Here is a 6,715-nt window from a genome sequence, read left to right on the forward strand (position 1 = left end):
ACTTAATAGCATTAACGACAAAAACAAAGTTTACTTTTTTCCTAGACATTCATTCATTCTTTCTTGGGCTAGAAAGAAATCTGATATTTTTGTTTTAGGATTATTTAGAAGGAAAAGTGAAATTTAATTCTTTATACCTCCAAATAATTTTCAAAAATCCCAAGTTTCCGTCACTGCCAAAAAATCGTAATTTCGTAAAGAAAAAGTTAAACTTTTTTTTGACCTAAATGTTTTTAATTTAAATATTTATTTTTTTTAAACATGGTTACGACGAGTAACAAAATTGTTGAATTTTTACCCAAAATAATGAACCATTAACTTAGGTAGCTAAATTTTGACTTTGAAAAACTACTTTTGAACCAGGAAAAAAGGGAATATTCGACTTTAAAATTAATTTTGTTTCTTTATAAAGCTTTTGGTATATTCACGACTTCTTTAATTATGTTAAATTTATGTTTTGGGAAATATATTTAAGAAATACACACTTATTAACTCGTTCTCTGCTCTCATCGTCTTAAGCAACCTTGCATACTATTTTATCACCCTTCACTTCATTTGTCATAATTTTTGTATAATTCACGTTATTCTATAAATAATATTTACTTTGTCTGATTCATCAATGAAGTCTTTAACATTTAAACAAAAAATGTTATTGAAACCACTTTAAACAGAGAAAACAATTGGAATGTTCCTTTATTTTATTAGAAATTCTGAAAAAACTTTAATGAAACCATAAGTGAATGGAATTATAATGTTGTTTCTTCGCGTTAATATTCACACGTTTTTTCTAGTTATATTGCAAGAAATTTTATGCACAAATGCAGTAATCAGGCACTTTTCGATAGAAAAATTCGATTTTTCGATGTATATTTATAAAAATTCAGAACTTTATGATATTTGCAGCAAAATTTATAATTTGTTTATTAATATTGTGATCTTTTAAACAAATTTAATAAGCAAATGCATCATTCGCGCATTTGTTAGCAGAAAAATTCGGTTTTTCCAATGCCAGTCTTTTCAGATGGGAACTTGATGGGAATATCAGCAACATTCATAATAAGTTAATAAATTTTATTAATTTTTTATACAGATTTTGTGAACGAATGCATTAATTAGGCATTTGTCTACAGAAAAATTCGTTTTTTTCTATGTCAACAGTTTTAATTAGGATATCGAAAAAAATTTTGCCATCGACAAACGCCCCAATAATGCACTTTTTATTAAATTTGTTAAAAAAATTATAAGATTAATCAACAAATTATGAATTTTGCTGAAATTGTCATAAATTTTTGAACAGAAAAAAATGACATAGAAGAAAACGAATATTTCTATCGAAAAATGCCTGCTTACTGCATTTGTACATTAAATTTGTTTATAATATAAGCAATTATAACCAGAAGAGAATTCTTTACTTCATATTTTTTCGATTCTAATTTCTTGCAACACAACTTGAAAAGACGTGTATTTATGGAAAATCGTAGAAAAATTTTTTCCAACAAATGATTTGTTGATACAAAATTTTTTTGTGTATATTATCTAATATTGAAATATCTTTAACTAATGCAATTTTATGCAAATTAAGCGATTGCAACCAATATCCTGTTATTTACCAGCACCGGGAACGTCAAATAAAAAAAGCCATTCCTTCGTCATATTTGTGTATTTATAAAAAAATTGGAAACCTAATTCAAAAATCAGGCTGGACAACTCTCTAAGAAATTTAATAGCTTTTTTTCTAATTTCTTTTCGTCAAAATTTTTGTGCGTTATTTGGCTTAAAATGTTGATTTTGGTGTGTTTTTTGGAATTTTGTAAATGATATAACTCTGGTGAATTTTGGTTTTATAGAAAAAAGTCATTAGGATAAATCGTTCGTCTGTTTAAATACTATGAATATTCGTTCAGAAAATTTTTGAATTAAAAAAAAAAGTGATCTCAAAAATTTTCGAAACACGCTCACTTTTTAAATATACCAAAGGCCAATCCAATCAGTCAATTCTTTCGAAAGTTATCGTGCTAGCAATCTAAAAGTCTACAGACACACAGCAACACACAGACACATACCTCCAGACAGACAGGCCCATTCGTAAAAAACGGGAGGGTTAAATTTTATACAAATCTAATACCCTCTTTTGATGAGAATGTAAAAAAAAACATTTTTGATTAAACTTGAAAATTTTAACAGGTGCAAACGTTTCATATAATATTGCTAGATCTATTAGAGTACAAGAGACTTAAGTTGTCTCCTACGAATTAAGAAGGACAGGCTGTTAAAATTAGAGAAAGCTAATATCTCCACACAAGGAAAAAAAATAGTAACCTTGAAAATATTCAACTGACGAAAATAGAAAATTTTTAACACATATTTTACAAGATGTGTAAAATCTATTCTATTTTTCGTTAGTTTTTCTCTTCATTTTACTAATCTTATATCAATATTTAAAAAGTATTAAATTTTAGTCATAATGTAGAGAGTACAACATTCATTCTTCACAACATCTTAAAAGCGAATTCCATTTTTATTTCTATTATTGTGAGATTTTTTCCACTGCGAACGTGAATCAATTTGAAAAGTCTTTGAATTTACTAAAATAAAATTGGCTGTGTGATGTTATTTTTTAAAATTAAGTTACCTTTAAAATAAACCTAGAAAAGACATGAAATTTGATCATTAAAATTCTGTAACATCCTGGTACAAGAAATTAAGCTTTGAAGGCTTGTACTGAATTTCATCCAATTATGATAAAATATCAAAAAAGCACTTCTATAAATTAAGATTGAAATTTGCAGAATACTTTTTTATGTAAATTCAAAACGCTTTCATAGAATGCAAAATTGTTAATAAACTATTTCATGGAATTACTTAAGAATATTGTTTGCTTTCATTTTTCTACGCTATGTAACTTAAAAAAATTAAATGTATTGAAAACTGATTTTATTAGTGCCAATAAAGCATATTGCTTATTACTTTATGTATTTTTCTATAAGTGCAACGTTAAGATTTTTTGGAAAGCTCGGGATTTTTCAATCTGAGAATTTGACTTTTTTTCATAGAAATGCAATTTTTTGGATAAAAGAAAGGTTAATTTTTCAAACGATTGTTTCCAAGAATTATAAATTAAGTTTCTCATTTTATTGTATGGATTTTAAAGGAAAAAAATTTTTGTTCATACGTTTTCGATAAAGAGTGGCTGGGACGTTGAAGAAAGTTGAAGCCTTGGAAAAAATTACACAATGACTTTTTATTATATTTTGTATTGAATGTTACTTGCTTTTTTTGGAGATGACTGGATTACAAAATATAGAATTTTCATTTCTACATTTTTCTTTTAATTGAATTGATCGTGACAATAATTATAGATTAAATGTTTCACATTAAAATTAAACGAGAGTTTTTTTGATGTGCCCACGGGAGATTCCCTAATTTCATCTGAAGTCAATAGAGCAACCTTGCCGCTCTTTATATTTATTTTTGCCCGTCCTTTTTTTCGAGTTCGAGGATTACGTGTATATATTCCAACTAGAAGATCAGTACTTTTCAATATTGCAAATACGTCACCATTGAATGTTGATAATACAATTTGCTCTTGGGTTCGAAGCGGCCCATGCAGTGATTGGATTAGTCCATTTGCAGGAAAAGTGTATCTTCGAAGTTCGAAAATTCGGTTTGGGTTTTTAATAGGACTTAACCGAATAAATTCCAGTTGGTCAAGTAAGTATCCAACTCCGTCAGAAGAAGGAAGCCTGGTAGGTGGATCTATGGACTTGGAATGGACAGAAGGAGAACTGGACCTCGCACGAGAAGTCTCGGCTGGAGAAAGAGACCTGGCAGGAGGAATAGACCTGGCAGAAGAGTGTTTTCCATCAGAAGAAGAAGAAGATGCTCCGCCACAAGGAACAATTGGAATTGGTGCGCCATTAGGCAAATATTCAAATTGTGAACTTAAATCTAAAAAATGAAACAAATGGACTCTTGAAAAAACTCCTCGTGTGCTATGCGCCTGAATCACAATTGCGATCGAATATTAATTCTAATCATTTTAACAGGCCTATTGTTTTGAATAAAAATATAAAAGACAGGCACCTAGGGTCTTCAATAAAAAGTTTAGGTTAAGATATTACTAAAAATTAAAATAGATTAATTTGAATCAATGAACGTTGAAACATACAAAGAAAATATACAAACAAACCTTTATGAATATCAAGAGACCTGGCAGGAGAAGGATATCTGGCAGGAGGAATAGACCTGGCAGAAGAGTGTTTTCCGTCAGAAAAAGAAGAAGATAGCCCGCCACGAGGAACAATAGGAATAGGTGCGCCATTAGGTAGACATTCAAATTGTGAACTTAAATCTAAAAAATAAAACAGGGGATTAATTTCTTTTAATATGTTGATGTTTCTTGAACTATTTGTGGCGAAATTGCGATGAAAGTCTGAGAACATTAAGGAAAGATTTCCCTGGGATGTTAGTTGAAAGCTGAACTAGTAATACATGTGTAATATTTTCGTTCTTCCTCAAAATTGTATTGTACAGCACGCAAATAAGGGTAAAGGGTCGGTCTAACGAATACTAAACGAACGCCAGGGCCGAGATTAATATTGAGCAAATGAAACAGCTAAATAATGAGAGGAAGAATTTACAAGATTGACTGTAAATAAATTATAAACAACGTTCTCATTAAAAAAATATATAAATTCTACCACATCGCTTTCAAAATTGCGAATTTCACATGATAAAATCGGAAATAAATATGTATGTTCTCTAAGTCGCAATGTTAATTATAGACTTTAATTCCCTACCATTACCTTTTTTAAATTTCATTTCCGATAACTTATTTTTTTCAATAATAAACAGATTATAGTATTATAGTTACCAATAGAGTTAAAGATGACCAAGAAGGTAAATACCATAGTATAAACGATCCACATTGTTAGCAATGAGAAGAAACCTGATTGATGCGTAATTGAAAAATTCAGTCAACAGTGTATCTGAGGGATTTTCTAGTGTTTCATAAAAGTATATTATCTTAGAAGGACACGTTGAATGCCTTCAATTTATAAGATAAAAATTAAGATATCACATATGAGTATGTTGATTCTTCTTATCTCATAAATAAAGGGCTCAAACCTGTCCTTCTATGATAATCGTTTTTATTATTTTTCAAGTTTAAGAAAATTAATTCTTGAAATTGTTAAATTTAAGTAAAATTAATAAATAAAGTGAAGCAAAATTGTAAAAATTATTAAAGAAATTGTAAAGTAAAAAAGATTGTTTCTCACGAACAAATTTAAAACATACGAAAACATAAGGTACAGAAAAACTTGTATTATTAACTTAATTGCTTGATCCTATCGCTTTTTTCTACTCACTGATTGATATGGTTTTAAAAACAGACATCATTAGCTTAAGAAAAATTTCCCTACAATTTTTCCGAATCCAATCTTTAAAAATAATGTTTATAATACCCAAAATCATTAGCAAATAATTATCAGAGAAATACTTGTTAGGAAATAAAAATTATCACATTAATTCATTTGTTCTCCTGAAAATTAGTTTTAGCAAAATTTTAGGGAATTTCATTTTGCGAAAACAGTCTTAAATTCAAGAAAATCCAATTATTTTATAAAGTTTGATAAGAAGCGATACGAAAAAAGAATGCTCCACTAATAAACGTCTTCCAATTAATAATGTTTACGTTTTTCCCAATTTTTCTATTAAAAATAATGTGTGCTTCTTTTCAATAATACTATCGACCGTATTATCACTATTTTTTGAAGTTTAATTACTTTTTTTCAAAACATTCTTTTCCGCAAGACAATATTGAGTCATTTCGCGCAATTTTTATTATTATTGTGGAGTATTTATTATAAAACATTTTATTCTGAAAACAAGTTTGTTAGCTGAGCAAAAACCAGCGCTATTGTAAATTATATTTTATTGAGAAATGGACTGCTGAGAGGAAAATCCTAGTGTAGTACGCGCACGAAGCATAACTGCTTTCGTTTATTAATTTTAATCTTCTTTACGTTGCCTACGGTTTTTATTAGAAATAATATGGTTTTAAGTGTATATTTCTATAATAATTTGATTTTTAATGAAAAAATGTAAAAAAAATTGCTGTGGACATCAAAAGATAGTTATAATTACGCTTTAAAAAAAATTAAGGTGAAAAATCTTCCAGGTATAGCTCTACTCAGAAAATTATGCCTCACGTGAATTTTTGAACGATACCACCTATCACGTGATCGTTAGTTCCTGATATAAATTAAAATGCAATCATAAAAAGTAAAAATCCCATCTTTTAAATTATATTTACAAAATGAATAAACCGAAACTTTTTTCAGATTTAAATAAATAAAAAATACGTTCCTAATTATTTAAACAATTTTATGATATTTAAACTTCGATTTGAGATTGTTTGATCCTTTAGAGTACATGAAACTCCTACGGATGAAAAAATGGGTATAAATAAAAATATTAAAATAACGGAAATATTAATTTTTTAAACTTATTTTAAGCAACATGTATAATTTATTATATTTTTTGTTATATTTTTCAGTTTACTAGTCTTAAATCATTTTTTTTTAAACATTGATTTTCATTCATAATTTAGAAATTACAAGTTTTATTATTCACAACCACCTACCAGCAAATTTAATCGTAATTTCTATTCTTGTAGGATCTTCAGCAAATAGGACATTAAACTCTTCAAGAA

This window comes from Belonocnema kinseyi, chromosome 9 (genome assembly GCF_010883055.1).
Source record: "Belonocnema kinseyi isolate 2016_QV_RU_SX_M_011 chromosome 9, B_treatae_v1, whole genome shotgun sequence".
NCBI classification, from domain to species: domain Eukaryota; kingdom Metazoa; phylum Arthropoda; class Insecta; order Hymenoptera; family Cynipidae; genus Belonocnema; species Belonocnema kinseyi.